General features: G+C 49.2%; 1 long non-coding RNA gene across 3 annotated transcripts; it reads right to left on the reverse strand.

Moving 5' to 3' along the window:
* Positions 1-2,615: 2,615 nt before the first annotated feature.
* On the reverse strand, positions 2,616-18,642 carry LOC144615835 (uncharacterized). Of its 3 annotated transcripts, none has more exons than XR_013554449.2 (4): positions 18,405-18,642; positions 17,157-17,275; positions 16,605-16,798; positions 2,616-2,782 (listed from the first exon to the last, which is right to left on the reverse strand). It is a non-coding gene; the product is annotated as an uncharacterized LOC144615835 (long non-coding RNA). The 3 variants fall into 3 exon arrangements; XR_013554448.2 differs by having other exon boundaries at positions 17,157-17,279; XR_013554447.2 differs by lacking the exon at positions 18,405-18,642 and having other exon boundaries at positions 17,157-17,539.
* Between the last annotated feature and the right edge of the window lie 993 nt (positions 18,643-19,635).

Below are 19,635 nucleotides of genomic sequence, written 5' to 3' on the forward strand. Positions count from 1 at the left end.
TATCACTCGTGAGTATCAGTGCAAAAATGCTAAATAAACTATTAGCCGGAAACATCCAAATACCACGTTAAGAAAACACTTAAGAAATGAACAAGCGGATTTCATCCCAGCAATGCAATATTTACAACATGTGGGGCTACACAGATTAACTACAGGGCTCAGTCGTATGGCATCTGCCAAGGCATCGTGAATATATAGAAAATCAGCTTGCCAAATGAAAGGAGGAATATGAATTATACATCCAAAAACCCACCCAGACAGCATGCAAAGCTTTTAGGAGACAATATTTGTCAAAAGTTGAGTTAGCAAACACATCGAAACGCACTTAAGGCAGGGTTTTGACTCTCGCTGGATGAGTTTCAAACACCTTTGGGTCCATATTAACGCTGCCTCCTTCTCTGAGCTGTGTTCAGATATAGATGTTGTCGTCCTCTTCCAGCAAGGACGGGGCCAACCGTTCTAAGGTGCCCCCTCCCCGGGCCCCGGCCTCCTGTGAGCCACATGTTCTCCTGAACTGAGCCACGTGTCCATAGACTAAGCTACCACGGTGGGACCTTCAGTCCTCCTCCCTCCTGTCTCATCTGGCTCACCCTGGTTTCCAACGAAAATGGCTCTAACAGTAGGAAAAGGCTAGTCCTACATTCTAGGCCCTGCTGTGCTTAGTAGGTGCGAGATTTTAAACAAAACACACAGAATGGTCTACCTCCGCTTCCTCGTCTGTAAAATAGATCTTCATCCTTCACGGGGTTGTCGTAAGGCTGAAATGATCTAGTCCTTTGAAAGGAAGAAAGAACCACACGCAGAAAAGCACAAACATGCAAGTACATGGTCCTTGTTGCCTAAGGGGGACAGGGTGGCTGTCATTGTAAGCTTTGGGCCAGGAAGTCTGCCAATTACTACAGTTTAACCAAGAATACATCCTGGGGCGCCTGGGTGGCTCAGTCGGTTAAGCGTCCGACTTCGGCTCAGGTCATGATCTCACGGTCCGTGGGTTCGAGCCCCTCGTCGGGGTCTCTGCTGATGGCTCAGAGCCTGGAGCCTGCTTTGGATTCTGTGTCTCCCCCTCTCTCTGCCCCTCCCCTGCTCATGCTCTGTCTCTCTCTGTCTCAAAAATAAATAAAAACATTAAAAAAAAGAAGACTACATCCTAATCCCCCCCCACCCATCTAAATTTACAGTTTAACAATAACTACTTTAGCCAGGAGGCTCTAACTGCTTTCATTCAATGAAATAAAATGAATGTCTCATTTCGCTCGTTCTTTCACACAGAGAAAATTCCTATCAACAATTACAGGAAGAAATCACGTGACAGAGACAGTTCTCCGGTGACTAATCTTGTGGAATACCTGTCTGTCTCCTCCTCGGGTTCCAGAACAATCTACCCACTGAGAACAAAGCCGACTGACATGCTCTTCCCCACGCAGAGAACAGGCTGGTTCCCAAGGCTTGACCACCCACCATCTCTCCAACAAACAAAAGCCTGACAATTTGTGCAGTGCTCTTTCTTTCTTTCTTTCTTTCTTTCTTTCTTTCTTTTTCTTTCTTTCTTTCCTTCTTTCTTTCTTTCCTTCTTTCTTTCTTTCTTAGGTCAAAATACCAAGTAAAGATCAAGGACATTTGAATTTGAAATATACAAATCCTTGACATTTCGGATCGGGATCTCTGCCTGGGACCACAAAAGAACATTCAAGTCTTCTGACATATTTGTAGCACGGGGTAGGCTCCCTCGACCCTCGAAATCCCTGTCAAAAGAGGTGTGCATAACGCAAACCCGCCCGTGACCTGGTGGTTACAACACCAGATTACAACAGAGTCTCTTCAACAACTTCGTTTATTAAAAAAAAAAAAAAAAAAAAAAAAGTTTTGGGGGCGCCTGGGTGGCTCAGTCAGTTGAGCATCTGACTCTTGGTTTGTGCTCAGGTCACGATCTCATGGTTCACGAGTTTGAGCCCCGCATCAGGCCGTGCACTGGGATTCTCTCTCTCCTTCTCTCTCTGCCCTCCTCTACTCGTGCTGCCTTCTCTGTCTCTCTCGAAATAAATAAATAAATAAACTTAACCAAAAAAAAAAAAAAGTTTACTGAACTCCCATTATGTGGCAGGCACCACACTATGTCTCAGCTGCCCAGTGCAGAACACCCAGATGGGGTCCCTGCCTGCGGGGATCTGACCATCCAGCCTGACAGACTCAGGCATTAATCCAATAACTAGACAAGCGCCTCGCTCTCCCGAGGTGAGGGTGTCGAGGAAGGCTTCACGGTCTTCATGGTTGCAAAATGGCTGCAGCTGTCTGGGCATCACACCCAAATCTCACAAGGGCTGGAAGAGGTTCCCTTCGGCCAGACTTGTTTCTCATACCTGTGTCAAAGCCAGTCACGGAAAAGAACGAGACCTCCGTGACAGGACTGCACCTTCCTCTAATGCCATGGTGGCATCGAGGCAGAACCGGCCAAGATGAGGGAGAGAGAGATTTTGAATGACAAGCCAACTGCCCACTTCCCCCTACTGGGTTCCAGGCACTTCTTTTTTTCTCCTTGTACCGTTTCATTTTTAGTCACTGTAAGCAAGGACTTTGAATGCCAACCGCACAGTCATTACAAAGGACTTTTGCTGCACCAAGAGAACAGGCGTGCCCTGTGGAGTTTATTACAATGGATTTCCATTCCATTTCATTTGTTTAGTAGAAAAGTCATATTCAAAACTCACATTTTCCTCCCCTCTGGGGGCCTCCACTGTTCAGATTCATACCATCAACAAGCAGTCCTAAAAGCCCGTCGGATAATCTAAATGAAAAGGAGAACAAGAAAGATTTCTGTGTTATTTGTCTGTAATATCCTAGGGCAAGACTTGAATTTGTTTATTTGGAACAATACTGCAGCTTGCAAAGCCTATGAAAACTCTCAGTGCTATAAAAACATCTAGTAAATGCAGCTCTTAAAAACAAAATTAGTACAGGAACAGAGTTTCTTTGTTATTCTGTAGCTTTAAAAAACACTAACAGATAAAGTTAATGTGATATCTTTAACTTAAAAGCATTAGATGGTTTTAGTATCTGGGCTTCAGCAGATGATGTTTCATGGAATTCGCAAATACGGTGACCACAGTCCATTTTATGAGAGTACTTTTTTAAAGTTGATTTATTTTGAGAGAGAGAGAGAGAGAGAGTACAAGCAGGGGAGGGGCAGAGAGAGAGGGAGAGAGGGAGAGAATCCCGAGCGGAGCCTCTGTCAGTGCAGAGCCCCATTGTAGGGCTCGAACCCACGAACTGTGAGATCGTGACCTGAGCTGAAATCAAGAGTCGGACACTCAACTCGGAGTCACCCAGACGCCCCGATATAAGAGCACCTTTTGTGTGTGAAGATGCCTTACCCAAGGACGCTCCCACCCCTCCCCCTGTTTATAAAGTGTTGCCTTTAATTTCCCGATGAACACCCTCCCACCCTCCCCTAAGCCCCCACCCCACCCCCACTCTCGTCCCCAAGACTCACACATGACTCCTCTGGACATCGTACCTGGTCTCTTAGCTCCGTTCCTTTGCCTAAGATCTCCCTCTGTCTAAAGTACCCCCCCACGTCGCCACTCCCTTCCTTGCTCAGATAATTCAGCCCATCCTGCTTCTTAGTCTCCGGGAACATGTCCTCAGTGCCCGCACCCACTGCCATCGACCATGTGCTGGGACACTTGGCGAGTCCTCTTTGCCCCACATGACCCCGCATTGCACTACTACTCTGATAAAGCCAGCTTCGCCACGGACACTGCCCTGGGCCCCACGCTTTCGGGGTGCTGCTCTGACCTTCCCCAGCCACCCCTCCCCGTGGGTCAAGGCCGAGGAGATGCGCCCACCTGGAGCCCATGCCCCTCCCGACCCAGATGGTGCTCTAGGTGCCCAGGCTTCTGGGAACTCTCACTCAAATGACCCCGAGTATGCTTTGGGCCACCCTCCCGAAGGGGACACAGGCTGGTGGGCACACAGGCTCCTGGGGCCAAGGACGAGCCAGGCAGTGGCCGTTGGAGAGGCTGGAGGCAGCTGAGGCTCCTGACTCCCGGGCATGGGGAGAGAAGAGACGGGCAGACCTTGGCGTTGGGCTGGGGCTGGAGGTCATCGTATGGCCTTTCCACACGAAACCCCGATTCCCTCAGGAATTCTAAAAGTATTCCTTGCCTTCCAGGTACTCGTGTCAAGGCAGGAGAAGGGGTTCTGCTTCCTCTACCACCTCATAGTAGACGGACGGGCCACGGGCATCCTCTTGTGCCCCCGGCCCGCCCTACAAGCCTTAGGGGCAAGTCTGCGAAAAGTCCCCTTGCGTGATGCCCGGTATGATGGGCCCCTGGGAGGGTTGTTGGTGCGGGTTGCCCTCCAGACTTCGGGGGATTGGCTGAGGTAATCTTTACCTCCTGGAGTAGCCAGGTGGCCTTCCCCAGGGGAGACCAGCCCCCACCCTCCAGAACATTCTCTCGAGAACTTCTTACAGCGTTGACAAAGTAGCCTGAGTTCCAACAGCTTGGTGTTTAATATCAATTGTTTCTGTTTGAGATTTGCCTCGCGGTAACACTTAGGTTTCAGTTTTTGTGATGATAGTTGATTCTGAGGGAATTCAGTCTGCCACAATAGCTTCGATGGAAGATTTCTTGCGGCGCCATAGAATCCGCTGCCTGCTGAATGTGGGCATCGCGCGCTGTGCCCGCCGGGAGACGCGGCTGGTGGTCACCTTTTTGTAACTTGCAACACTCTGGACCAGGGGCTCCCAAGCGCCCGACAGACACAGAACCACAACAGAAGACGACAGAAACAGAAACACAACAGAGACTACACAGAACCACAAAAAATCGGTCTGGGGCAGGCACAGGGATCTGGGTCGGCCAGGATTTTGTGAGTTTGGGTTTTGTTTCGTTTTGGTTTTCTAGCTTCCCGGGCGATTCCAGGGGACTTTGTGTGGCGGTCCCTGCCCCAAACTAGCAAGGGGCCCGGGTCTCAATTCCGCAGACCCTCATCACATGCCAGGCCCTGTACCATTTGGTTGCACGCGTGACCTTCTTTTGAACCTTCCCGGCCATCCTGTGAGATAGGAACCCTTCATTCTCCTCTCCAACAGAGGAGAAAACGGAGTTAGGGGAAGGCTGAGTGGTTCTCAAGATCACAAGCCGAGTTCATGGTGAATCTAGGGCTTAACTAAAGACTTCTGGCTCCAAGGCCAGCGGCCTTCCGCGGGAGCACCAGCCAACGGCAGCCTTGAGAAATCGCTCAGCCCGCACTGCGTTAGCAAAAAGGTTTATGGCCCAGCTTTCTCTTCGGAGACGTCAGTTTGTCAGGATAATTCCCGGTCGCTGTGCATTCTCCACATTTGAGAAAAAAGCCTGGCAGCAGCATTTAGAAGTTCAGGTGGCTCCCGCCACGATGAAATCAGGGCTGGCCAGGGGAACCGTGGCGTTTCTAAAGACGTCGGTCTCTGAGGCCATAATGGGCCATTAGTGAAGGGAAAAGCTCTCAGTCCCCTGACAACGCCGTTTAATGCAAGAACACGAGAAAGCTTTTACAGCTTCAAGAGCAAACGCACGAGGTTTCGCTTTTTCAAACGCGGTTCCCCCATGAAAGCTCTGTCCTCAGAACGGTCCCCAAAGGGTATTTCTTGCCAGTAATTTTGCAGTCGTAACGGCATCGGCTTGTTTCCTACGGTTGTTTTCAGAAAAAACTGGTGCACGGATCCTGTTTGTTCAAAGGTCCCTTGAGAGATGAAATCTGCTTTTAGGGATTGTTGCCATCCATCCCCCAAATAGCCTCTTCTCTCTGGCAGAAGGAACTGGGGACTCGCCCATCTTTCTTCCGGTCTCCTTATCGCCCTCTCTCCTCCCTCCCTGAAGGCCCGTTGTTCTGCACTCCAAGCACAAAGCACCCCTCTCCATTCTTCTTTGACGTGACCGTGACCCTGACCGTTTTCTCCGACCTCTTTTCTTCCTAAATATGCCGGTTTCTTGGCCGCTCTGATATTTCTGTGGAGCGATCGGAAGGGTCGCGAGGAGTAAAGTTTAGCGCGAAGCCTGAAGATGTCTTTGGGGCTCCCCCTTTTTTCCCATAAACACAAGCTCTTTGCTTGGATAAACATCTCTGGGTAGCTATATGGCTTTATACACAATGTTTACAAACTGTATAACTAGTCCTACACTATGCTTCTAAATATATATGTATATGATTATATCATATTCGTAATTAATATATAATATAATATTTAATATCATGCATACCTATATTTGAAGGGTATTGATTTGTATACACTTTTTTACACAACCACATTTCTGCATTACCTTTGTTTATACAGATTTTGGGGGGGTTCTTTTGGGTTTTTCAGCGATAACATGTGACAATAATGATCATTTTACCTCTTCCTTTCTACTGTGTTTGCCTCATTTCTCTTTCTCATCTAATTGGCATCAGCTATTTAACAATGTTAAATAATAGTGTGATACAAAGAACTTTCAGAAAATTCACCGTATGTCAGGCCACAAAGAAAATCTTAGTAAACTTCAAAGAATGGAAATTGTACAAGCAACATCCTCCGATCATAATACGACAAAAGTTGTGATGTCAGCAATACAATAAACAAAAAAATCTCTTCTACCTGGAATTAAGATGCATACTATTAAACAATCCTGAGGGCAAACAGAACCTACAAGATGAATTTACCCAGCTTCTTGAAAATAAAATGGACTGAAAACATATCAGTACCGATGGGTTATGCAAAAGCAATTATCCAGGGAAAATGTATAGTATTAATGTCACATAAATAGAGTGCTACTCTGGATGACAGAGTAAGCTAAAAGAAAACAGAAGAAAAAATAAGGATAAAGCAATTTAAGGAGTTAAAAAAAAGAAAAACAGTGGAAGTAATAATAAAAAATCTGGCTCTGAAGGTGAAAACCCTCAAAAAAAAGACAAATCATCAGCTAACCTAACCAGGAAAGAACTAAGCCATACACCTGATGAGTCTACTCCTAAAAGCACAGCCCCATCTCACTAGTGAACGTCAATGCAACGCCCTTAACTAGAAAATTAACAGAGAGAATCTAACAGCTTTTTACAAAACATTTGTAATCCAAAACTCGTTCATGTAGAAAACCCAATAAAATGGGAATTAAAAGATATCGCCTTGGGTGCCTGGGAGGCTCAGTCAGTTAAACATCCGACTTCGGCTCAGGTCATGATCTCGCGGTACGTGAGTTCGAGCCCCACGTCAGGCTCTGTGCTGACAGCTCAGAGCCTGGAGCCTGCTTTGGATTCTGTGTCTCCCTCTCTCTCTGCCCCTCCCCTGCTCATGCTCTGCCCCTCTCTCCTTCAAAAATAAACATTTAAAAAAACATATCTTCTTAACATGATTTCACATATATAATATATATATAACGTATTATGTATAATATATATGATATATTATATGTAATATATATATATGATCCAACATTGCATTAAATGGAAAACACTTGAAGATTTTCACTAAAGTGAGGAACAAGTCAAGGATTTGTCAAGGAACAAGACAAGACAGTGTTTAACACTGTATTGGAGTATTAGCCAATGCAATTAGGCAAGAAAAAAACAAGAAGAGGCATAAGAATTAGGAAAAAAAAAAGGTAAAATTTTCACTATCCACAAATGATGCGATTTTATCAGTGGAAAACCCCCAAACAGCAATGGAAATACTGTTACAAACAATACAATTCAGTTAAGTAGCAAGGTACAAAACGAACATAGAAAATTGATAGCTTTCATACGTAAGAACAGCAACCACTTTAAAACATACTTCATTCATATCTAAAGCATTCATTCATTCAAGTCTACAGCCTTTGTCACAGTTTGTGTTCTCTGGGAAGCAGCTGCCAGGATGGAGTCAGAGTGCAGAAAGTTGAAAGTGAAGGAGGCTGTGTGGGAAAGGAAGAGCCCTCGGACCCCTCATCTGTGAGAGTCCCCACCAGCCCAGCAGGAGATCTGGAGTTAGCGTCGTCCTGTGTTGGTCAGAAGAGTAGCCAGACTATTCGAGTGGCCTGACTCAGCCGATGGCCAGGGCCCCCCTGAAAACATAACCGGCACAAGAGGTGGACTCGGATATTTTGTGATGTATAATAAGAAATATTTATTTGGCCGTCTTCCTATTTCTGGCAGAGCTCCGGTGAAACCCTAGGAATTTCCTAAGTGATGAGAGCCACAAAGTGTCTTTTGTAATGTTAACGAGGTGACTTTTGGCCCCACTGAGGGATCTGGCTGGTTGCCAGGCCCGTTCCAATCCATGGGATTGGAAGGTTGGAGGCTTCAAGCCCACTGCCTGACCTCCAGGGACAGAAGAGGAATATTGCAAATGTCATTATCAGAGGAACTGACAGCCAATGATTTAACCAATCATGGCTATGAAATGAAAACTCTACAAAATCCCCAAAAGGATGGGGTTCAAAGAGCTTCTGGGTTGGGGAACACATGGAGATTTGGGGAGAGTGGCACCCTAGAGAAGGCATGGAAGCTTTGCACCCCTTTCCCATGCTCTGTGCTTGATGCACCTCGTCCCTCTGTCCATTCCTGAGTCATATCCTTTTATAATAAACCAGTAATCCAATAAGTACAATGTTTCTCTGAGTTCTGCTAATTAATCGAACAAATTAATCCAACCCAAGAGAAAGTCATGGGAGACTCCCATCTGTAGAAACTCCCACCTGATCTGTTGATCAGATGCCCATATGACAACCCAGACTTGCTACCTGTAGAAGAAGTAGGGGCAGTGGCAGGTGGGGAGTGCAGTCTGGTGGGACTGAGTCCTTAACCTCTGGTGTCTGACACTATCTCCAGGTAGGGAGTGTCAGAACTGAGTTGAATTGTAGGACAACCCGCTGGCGTGAGAGAATTGCTCGGTGCTGGGAGAAAACCCACACACGCATTGGAATTGGGTGCAGCATCTTGTCCTGGAAAAAGTACCTGCTGGAGACTATCAGCTCACCGCCTGCTTCTCACTGGAGAGACATTTGAGCGGCGTGTTTCTGTGTCTTCCGGAACATCCAAAACCTACATGGGAAACAACACTAGAAAGCCCTCTCGAGACAACAAAAGAATGCGAGCAAATAGAAAGACATCCTTTGTTCTGACAAGGAAACTCAACAGCATAAAGATGTTAGTTCTCCCGAAATTAAGTTAGAGGTGGAAATGCAGTCCAATAAAAATATCATCAGGGTTTTGGTTTGTTTGTTTGCTGGAGCTGAACAAGTTGATTACGAAGTTCATTTGGAAAAACAAACAAGCAAGCAAAAAACAAGCGAGTTTTAAAAAGTGCGATTTATCGGAGGAGAGAAGGAATAGGAAGGACAGAGAGACCAGGTTTAGGTGTCAGTCTTCCCTGAATCTGCGTGTTTTATAGATTTGATGTAAATATTTTGCATATTTTGAAACAATAATACACTTTACAAGGCAATCCCTTAAAATAAGGGCAAAATAAAACAGATGACCCTCTCCATGTCTCTGCATGTGACCCAACCCCATAGAGAACACTATTCCAAGTGACTTTAAAGCATAGCATCTTGATTTTACCCACCAAGGGGGATATAGCCTCTGAACAAAACAAACACCCCCGCCGAAGAGGGCTTAAACCGATTTTTGCTATTCATATCATTGGTCATAGTTTTGTAGCATTACTCTGAAACTATTGCGTGTGCATTTGTGGCATAAAAAAAAAAAGCATTAGGTTCAAGTCACTGAAACTGGAATTTTTGGAGTGGGAGAAGGAAGTGCAGTGTAAAGTCAACAAGCCTAACAAAAACTGCGTGAAGTCTGCAATTTGCTAGTGAGGGCCACTAACAAACATGAAAACAATGACTAATCCAGAAAGAAGATGCTCCCCCAGCTCCCAGTTGTGGTCACTAACACCATTTCTTTTTATTTATCTGTTTATTTATTTTTATTTTGAGAGAGAGAGAGTGCATGAGCAGGGGAGAGGGGCAGAGAGAAGGAGAGAGAGAGAATCCCAATCAGGCTTCGTGTTCAGTGCAGAACCTGACATGGGGCTCGGTCCCACGACCTGGGATCACGATCTGAGCTGAGGTCAAGAGTCAGACGCTCAACCAACTGAGCCACCCAGGCGCCCCAATACCATTTCTCACTAAAAGAAAGCCAGGCCTCCTCGGAGGAATAACTGATTCCAGGCCTGGGACAGGCAGTGTGATGGAGAGCCCAGAACATATTCACACCAGAGGCAAGGAGTTGTCAAAGATTACTAGAGTCATGGTGAATGAATTTACGGGTAAAGAGAATCCCACAGCCCAAAATTGGATAATTTGAGCATTAGCAAGGTTAGTCATTTCAAAAGAGCAAAACATACCAAATATGTCTAAAATAGTGAGTTCATAATGATAGGAAAAGCAAAACGTAAAATTCCTCATTGGTCACCTTTGGGGAATACTAAGAAACCAACTCTGTTTGGAAAACTGGCAGATTAAGAGACAAAGTCAAGCATTTATCCTACTGTTCCCATATGAAATGTACCTTGGGATAGCCAAAGAGTTGATGAAGGGAATATTCTTTCCACTGAAGGAAGCCAGCTTAAGAAGAAATGGTAGAGTTAGAATATTAACACTTAGCAACCTCTGAGGAATTAATAGTTGTCAGCAATAATCATCGAAGTTTGCTGACATCACAAAAAGAGACCGCCAGATACTATGTGCCTCCCGATGGAAATACGTAGCTCATCTATGAAGTAGGATTTCCCCCCCAAATTAAACCTAAGACCGATGAAATCTTTAGATCTAACTACCAATTTACGAGAAAAACAGTGGACAGGGGAACATGTCAAATGACACCATGGAGATGTAATCAGCGAAATGCATACCACGGGATATTGAACGGGACAAACAGTTGGATTTCCTCACAATAACAAAGAGTGGGGGTGAGGTGGTAGCAGGGCACAAGCCCAGATGACGAGAGTCCTAAATTCTTACGCTGAGAGTTCTGTCAGCCACTCTCAATGTACAGTTTTATTTTCTTATATGTTGAGTTTAAACAGCCTTTGGATTTTCTGTTCTTTAAAAATTTTGTAGCCTTGTCTTGTGAAGTCATCTGGACCTTGCATTATTTGTTTTGGAGGTAGTTTTTTGACTTTTTTTTTTTTCATGCCACGTTAATTGATATGTTTTAGGTTTTAGGTTTTCTAGTAATTTCTAGTAATTTCTAGTAATTTTACCCCCCAACTCAGCTTTTGGATTTAATTGCCATTCTTATGTGTTTCCTGGTTCCTTTTATTTCTGCTTTTATCTTTATTCACTCCTTTCTGTTTTCTTTAGGATTATTTTGTTTTTATTTTGCTACTCGTCTGTCTTGAAAGTTTAACTTGGAAGCAGGACAAGGCACATCGGGGCTGCCTGTTTCAGAAGACAAAAGGACGCACGTTAACCGGGGGGGCTGGCCAGGAGCCTCTGGCTTGCGTCAGCTGTGACATTCACAGAAGAGCAAATTCCGGGGGCGCCTGGGCGGCTCAGGTGTGTACGCATCCGACTCTCCGCACAGGTCACGATCTCAGTTTCATGAGTTCGGGCCCTGCGTCTGAGGCTGTGCTGGCAGCTCAGAGCCTACTTGGCATTGTCTCTGTCTCTCTCCCGCTCTCTCTGCCCCTCCCCAGTGCTCGCTCTCTCTCAAAATAAATAAGCTAAAAACAAAACAAAAAAAAACCAAATTCTGGCTGCAGGCATGCGACTGAAACAGAGCGAGGAAGCGGAGGGACAATCATTCTGGTTCTAGCAAGTCAGGGCTATCAAGCAGCTCGTTCAGCGCGCGAGCGGCTGCCACGAGGTTGTACGTTTCAGATCAGTTCGCAGGGGACATAACTCGCGCCTGCGCAGATGCACTCTCGGATCAGGACGGAGGGGCAGGGACTCAGAAGCAGACGCCCTTCCTGGGAGATGGGCCGCCTCCGATAGGTCACGTGGCTCAAGGACTCCCTGATGGCCACCTGGCCACCCCCCACCCCCCGAAATGCCTGCACGGGGTTCCCCAGCTCGCGTGGCCGCTCCACATTCCGCCCTTTCTTCTCCCACGGGCCAGACTCCTTCTGTCTTTCACCCTGAGCCGGTGTCTGCTTCTCCGGGTTCCCAAACTAACCCCAGAGGTGCGAGGGCTGCTGCAAGAAAACAGGCAGTCAGGCAACCCCTCGGGGGTGGGAGAGTTACTCCTTAGACTGGATTCGAAGCGGGGGGAATGTTAAGACTGGCAAGCAAGAGTTCATGGACGGGGACACTATCTGGAGACACAGGATTGTCTGGAGACACACAAGGGCCCTTGCCAGGGGATGTTAGGGTCCAGAGTCAGAGGGACCCGGTGGTGACTGGACCACCAGAAGCCAGGAGGCCGCAATTCCCATGACCAGCAAGGCCCCTGGCTTCCTTCTTTGTGGTAAAAGACAGTACACAGTTTACCTTCCCCTCAGAGGGGATATCCAGGCCTCCCCCTGACCCATTAATGGGCCCGATGACTTCCCTGAAGGGGCCTTGGCTCTGAACTGGCACCGAGTGTGTCTGTAGGCATCTCTCCCAGCAAAGAGCTGAGGGGACAATTAGCAGAGCTGGGTGCCCACGGGGGCGAGATCGACAGGCAGCCAACAGGACACCGCTGAACATTTACGTCCAATAAAACACGAGAATGAGGGAGCCAGGGGCTGAGGGCGGCCACCCTAATTTTAAAAATTATGGCCCCTTGCTCTGTTCCCCGGACCCGAACCAAATGTTCAGATCCCAGACCTACTAAGTGGCCAGTGCCCTCGGGGAAGGTCCCCAGGACGTCGTGGCAGATTTTGCCTCGATGGTGCCCCGAGTCCTTCCCCGTGGGGACCTGCAGCTCCTCACTCGGGTGGCTGTAGGCTGGGAAGGGAGAGTCAGCAGACATGTTGAGGATGATGGGACATGGGGCCTGAGTTGACTCGGATCCCCAAAGATCCACCCTGTTAGAGTGGGGGCCTGTGTGAGCCACGTAACAAACAGGGTCCCGAGCAATACAGCTCACAGAGGCCCTAGGGGATCCACGTGCCCTCCCTGCAGTCACTTCCCTTATCGAGGTGCCCCAACTGACCGTGACCCAAACTCACCACCTGCCCTCCACACCTGCTGCTCCTGGATGCCTATCTGAGACCACCACTGTCTACCTGGTCACCCAAGCCATGGTGGGATGGCACCTGGGCCCTCCGGGTCTCTCCTCAAACCCCAAAAGGGACACTAAGCCCGTACAGCCCACGCATCCCGCAGACTCTTTCCCAAACCAGGGATGGCCCTCGGGGCCAGGCCTGCTTTGCTAAAGCAAGGCAGAGACGAGTGAAAGCAATGAATCGACGAAACACCTAGTCGATCACGGAGACCCTCCCTGTACAGCTGTTCGTCTCAGAGAGGGGCAGCTTTGTCGGTGCCTGGTTTTTAACCCAAGGTGATGTCACACAACATTCAGACAATGACCACATATGGCTTCAAACCCCTGCACTGGCGAGGCTTCTCCTTTTTACATGTCAGGCCTATTCAGGACAGGAGTTGCCTTCCTGGGGCAGACTGGGTGGGCGGTCTGCCCACACCCACGGAGAGTGGCCAGGGGCGCCTTCTGGACGCAGCTTCCTGAGCAGAATGTCCTCATTCGAAGCAGGTTCCATGGGCCATCCTCTCTCTCTGTTCTTTAGTAAGAACGTTAAAAAACACCCAGGCAAATTCTGGGCAGAGTGATTTCTCAGAGGGATTTTGTAAGTAGTACACGTTCTGGAAATGGATAATTTATCTTCTAGAAAGGGGCACCCAAAGCTTCCTGTCACTTAATGACAGCAGACAGCCCTCCCATTTGCTTCCCAGACGGAAAAAGAAAACAAGTCGTGAAATCGAGTGTCACTGCTGGGGTGCCCTGGTCCTATGAAGGGGGTCCCCGGCCCGGCCCCGCCCAGGACAGGCCCTCCAACATTCTGGACCCCCAGCCTCCCTGGAGCCCCGAGGGTGAAGGCACTTGCAAAAGGAACCTTTTCCTGTTTGATCTTCTAATGGTTTCCGTTGGTTTCTAAGAAAGCTAGTGATACGTGTGGCTTTTCTGTATGCGGGCATTCTAACGAATTCCCTTACCGGCGCAGTAGTTTTGAGCTGATTCTCTTGAGGATTTTGTGTGTCTCCATCCGTGAGCAAATAATGATAATGTCGTCTCCCCTTTGTCAGCGGCTGTGCATCTTAATTCCGCTTTCCGCTTCTCAACAACTGTTGTAGATCCCTCGAGTTGTTGGGAATGATGAAAAGGGGGCTGAGCGGCTACCGGTGGATGGGTTTGGAAACAGGAAGTAGCTGGGAGCGTTTGAGGTAAAGAATTAGCTAACACTTCAGTTCTTCCTGAACATTTCGGTCCAAAGCCCGTAAGCGGTGCTATCAGGCAGGTGGCCCTGCGAGGGCCAGAAGGAACTGTAGGCCCAGGGTAAGAAGTCAGGGGCCGGTCACAGAGAAAAGGGGGTCTTTGAGGCCTGGTGGAAGCAGCCCGCTTGGGTGTCGGAGCCCAAGAGTGTGAAGAAGGTCTTCAGACAAGGAGATGGCCCAATACCAGTGTCGGAACCAGAGCCGAGTGAGGGGATGTCCACGTAATGGGGGTGGCATGAGATATCAGAACCCAAGCGAGGTCAGGGGGCGTCCCCACAGAGGGAGGGCCAGGAGGCAGCCCAGCTCAATGGGTTGGAGCCCAGGCAAGGTGGACACGGAGAAGGACATCCATGGCGGGTACAGCCTGGGCAGGGCATCCAGCAGGGTGAGGAGACCTGCCGGGCGATCTCCTGGCACAGGATCGGAGAGGGGAGCATCTGCTTAGGGGAGGAGGCAGTGCCAGTGAGAAGAGATTGGTTACGTTGCTCTAATAGGTAAACACATAAGGATAACGGGAGGCTGGTCTTCTGTCATAGAAGTTGAGTTTACAAATTTGGAAAGAGGGAAACCTAAAGTGAGCCCTAGGGGGTTGAATTGCATTGGAAAGTATCTGCGTGAACTTGGGGTTTGGAGATAGATGATAGATAGATAGATAGATAGATAGATAATAGATAGATAATAGATAGATGATAGATAATAGATGATAGATAGATAGATAGATGATAGATGATAGGTAGATAGATAGATGATTGATAGAGAATAGATAGATGATAGATAGATAGATAGATAGATAGATAATAGGTAGATAGATAGATGATTGATAGATGACAGATAGTAGATAGATAGATAATATTAGGGGTGAAGATGTCATTCGACTCTGCTTTCCCTTCCTGATTTGCAGTCACACTAACTCATGCACGTACGTAGGTTTTGAGTCTGCATGTTGTTTTTCTTTTAAAGTGGGTAATACCATGTAATCTTGTTTACAACTGGCGTTTTCCACTTCAGAATATCTTGGAGGCCAACCATCCGGGTCAACAGAAACAAATCTAGGGTGCCTGGGTGGCTCAGTCAGTTGAGCGTCCAGCTCTCGCTCTCAGCTTCAGTCATGATCCCAAGGTCGTGAGATCGAGCCTCACTGTCAGGCGCCACACGGGGCATGAGGCCTACTTTAAAAAAGGGGGTGTCTGGGTGGCTCAGTTGGTTGAGCGTCCAACTCTTGATTTCAGCTCAGGTCATGATGTCAGGGTCCCGAGATTGAGCGCCCCCCACCCTGGGCTCCGTGTTGGGCATGGAGGCTGCTTAAGATTCTCTCTCTCTCCTTCCCCCCCTCTCCCCCCCCATCTCTAAAACAAACAAACAAATAAAATCCGTATTTTAAAAAAAGCAGGGTGTTGGCACCTGGGTGGCTCAGTCAGTCAAGCATCCGACTTCGGCTCAGGTCGTGATCCCCCAGTTTGTGAGATCGAGCCCCGAGTGGGGCTCTGAGATAACAGCGTGGAGCCTGCTTGGAATTTTTCCCTCTCCCTCTCTCTCTGCCCTTGTCCGCTGCTCTTTCCCTATTTCTCTCTGTAAAAGTTTTCCAAAAAAGGAATATATACCTAAATATCTTCAAACTTCTACGGCCTTAAGGAAGAACCACTTGAGAGCTGGAAATCCCTGCAAGTGTACGTGTCAGTAACGAGCCGTCCCCGCATCCCCGAGGAAAAACTCGGGCTTTTATTTTCAAGTGCAGAACACCAGCGTCCAGCTGGACCTGCTGACGAGCCCCGTGGTGGGAATGTCGCCGTTCAGCTGTGCCGGGGCCCCCGCACCGACACCCCTTCTCGATAAAGGACAAATACAGAAAAACCCCAGGGCAAAGCGCAGGCCCGTGGGAGGCCCGCAGGTGTCATTACGGCCCCCGCTGCGCCCTTCTCGCCGGAGGAAGTGTGTGCTGTGGCCTGTTTTATTCAAAGAGGCATCTCTCTCTGCTATTGTCTGGGGTTGGCAGCTCTTTCTTCTAACAAATAGCCCAGCTGTTTCCCTTCCCAACTGTCTCCCTCTGACAGCACAGACGGTGGGGGATCCTGCCCCCGGAAGGCTATTTTGCGGGCGGCCACAGAGAGCAGTGGACAGAGCTCCCGAAGTTGCATCCAAGAGCAGAGAGGTGATGGCCCTGCTCTGCTTTAAGCTGGCCCAGGGCCCCTTCGGGTCCCTCACGGCCCCTCCTGGGGACCCCGAACTTCTTACCTGAGCGCCTGGCAGGGTGGCTTCGAGGGTGACGATGTCCTGGTGGGCCCCGTCTCCCTTCTCGACGGGCCTGAGCCGGGGTGGGCGGGACGAGGTGGCCCAGCCGGAAGGGGAGGGGACCCGAGGGTCAGTGAGAGATGGCATCCAAGGCGGCCAGGGAGAAACTCCAGAGGAACGGAACGGGGCAGGCAAGTCTTGGGTGAAAACGGAAGACAGAGAAGGGGAGCAGGGTTTCAGGAAAAGCTGGAACAGGCAGATACGTGAAGAACGAGAGGGAACCCAACGCTGTGGGCCGGAGTACCCGGAGCCAGCTGTGTGGGTCAGCTGGCCAAAAGCAAAACACAAGGCCACGGGGTCACCTCTGCCAGCCCCCATTCACCAGGCCAGTGTACTTCACCCCCGCCCCCCCCCCCCCCAGCTTGAGCGAGGCTGCCCTGGGGCACCGTCCTGGTGCAAAAAGACTTGCCCGTGGGCGTCACCTCGCCCAGAAATGCCTGTGGGCTGCCCCTCCCCTCCTCCCCTCACCCAGACACCCCTTCACCAATGACTGACCTATATGGGGACACAAAAGGCCGGGGCGCTTCAGCCCTTCTTCCTCTCTTTCTCCTTTTCTGCTGCTTTGACGGTGGACATAATGGCTGGAGCTCCAGCAGCCAGTTGAGACTGTGAGGCTGCCTTGCGATTAGAGGTGATGCGCAGCAAAACAGAAGACGGAAGGAGCTCGATGACTTCGTGCCATCACCACACCAGCCCTGGGTTACCTCATGTCTTAGCCCATTTGAGCTGCTCTAACACACTACCAAAAACTAAGTGACTTGTAAATAAAAATTTATTTATTTATCTCTCATAGTTCTGAAGCCTGGGAAGTCCAAGGTCAAGGTGCCCAGAGATTTGGTGTCTGGTGAGAGTCTGCTGTCTGGTGTATAAACGACTGTCTTCTCGCTGTGCCCTCACATGGCAGAAAGGGCTATGGAACTTTCTGGAACTCTTTTATAAGGTCATAAGACCATTCCTGTGGGCCCCACCTTCATGACCTAAGCACCTTCCAAAGGTGTCACCTCCCAATAAAATCAGGGGCACCTGGGTGGCTCAGTCGGTTAAGCATCCGACTCGTGATTTTGGCTCGGGGCGTGATCTCATGGTTGGTGGGATCGAGCCCTGCATTGGGCTCTGTGCTGACCATGTGGAGCCTGCTTGGGATTCTTTCTCTCCCTCTCTCTGCCCGCCCCCCATAAAATAAACTTTATTTTCAAAAGAAGAACATAATATCAGCCATCACCATCTCAGTAAGTTAAATATTTCAAGAGCAAAAAGGATTACGTTAATTTATTTATTTTGAGAAAGAGAGAGAGAGAGAGAGAGAGCAGGAGCAGGGGGCAGAGAGAGAGAGGGAGAGAGAGGGAGAGAGAGAATCCCAAGGAGGCCCTGTACGGTCAGCACAGAGCCCAATACGGGGTTCAACCCACACACCACGAGATCCTGACCTGAGCTGAGACCCAGAGTCGGACGCGTAACCGACCGAGCCACTCAGGCGCCCCTTAAGGGTGAAAAGGGTCTCTCTGGCCCAAATATTGATGATCCCAAGTGTTGCGTGGAAATGAGCACCAGTCTGGTCGCACGGGGGGCTGACTGCTCTCCCCAGACCCACTGCCCCCTTGTCAGTCTGCCGGCCCTGGGGGAGGGGGCAGCAGAGGAATCAGGAGACCCAGTTTTGGGCCACAGCCATGATAAGTAATTCCCAGATGAGGGGCCCTGGCACCCCCTCCCCCCCACTGCTCCCCAGGGCCTCAGTTTCCTCACCTGTAGAAAGAAGGAATCCTGGCTCCTTCTGAGATGAATGTTCAGTGACTTCAGGATCACATAATAGCCACGGGGGTGCCAGGACTCAAATCACGTTTCCACGCAAGGTGAGGCTCCCCAGGTGGCCTGAGTGGAGAGACGTGCCCAGCGCGAAGGTGTGGCCGGTAGACGGGCCCTGCCTCTCACTAACCACCCCGGCACTGACCAACGGTTCTCGGCCCCACAGGCCCTGAGATGAACTGAGCAGTTCACCTTCCCACGGTCCCCATGGCAACAGACACAGAGGGTCGCTCTGCGCCACTGGTTATACAAAAGCAAACGGATTTTCTGCTCCATGTTTCTCAGCATCTTGGTGTTTCACAAAATCCAAGGAATAACTCGCTCTTGGCTTCTCCCGTGTTTTCCCCGCAAACCCCTCCGCGCACCCGTGGCTCGTGAACCCGGAGTCAAAGAGGATTGGTGGAAAAGGAGGGGTCCACCACGTCCTCGGGTGCAGGCGGCCCAGAGGCCTGGCCTCACGCCCCACAGTGATGGCTGGGCAGGGCCCAGGGCTGAGTGGGACCCGTGTGGCCGAGCAGGGCCGCTTGGACCCTTCCCAAAGCCGGCCTAGTGGAATATACAGAACGACGGAATTCTGATAGATGCCATGACACAGATGGACTTTAGAAACATTTAGAGAAATAAGCCAGACACAGAAAGACAAACGCTCTAGGGTTCTCAACTGAAGTACTCAGAGCAGACGAGTTCATAGAGGCAGGAAATACAGTAGAGGTTACCAGGGGCTGGGGGGAGGAGGAAGGGAGGGCTATCGTCTGATGGGGACTGAGTTTGAGATGATAAAAAGTTCCAGGTATAGATAATAATGATGGTTACACAGCAACAGGGATGTTTTGAACGCCACTGAATTTAATCACTTACAAATGGTTACATTGATAATAAAATATTTCACCGCAACTTAAGAAAGATACCCAGGGGCGCCTGGGTGGCGTAGTCGGTTAAGCATCCAACTCTTGACTTTTTTTTTTAATGTTTATTTATTTTTGAGACAGAGAGAGAGCGTGTGAGCAGGGGAGGGGCAGAGAGAGAGAGAGGGAGACACAGAATCTGAAGCAGGCTCCAGGCTCTGAGCTGTCAGCACAGAGCCTGATGCAGGGCTCGAACTCATGAGCCATGAGATCATGACCTGAGCCGAAGTCGGACGCTCAGCCAACCGAGCCACCCAGGAGACCCT

Source organism: Panthera onca, chromosome A3 (genome assembly GCF_046562875.1).
Source record: "Panthera onca isolate mPanOnc1 chromosome A3, mPanOnc1 haplotype 2, whole genome shotgun sequence".
Classification (NCBI taxonomy): Eukaryota; Metazoa; Chordata; class Mammalia; order Carnivora; family Felidae; genus Panthera; species Panthera onca.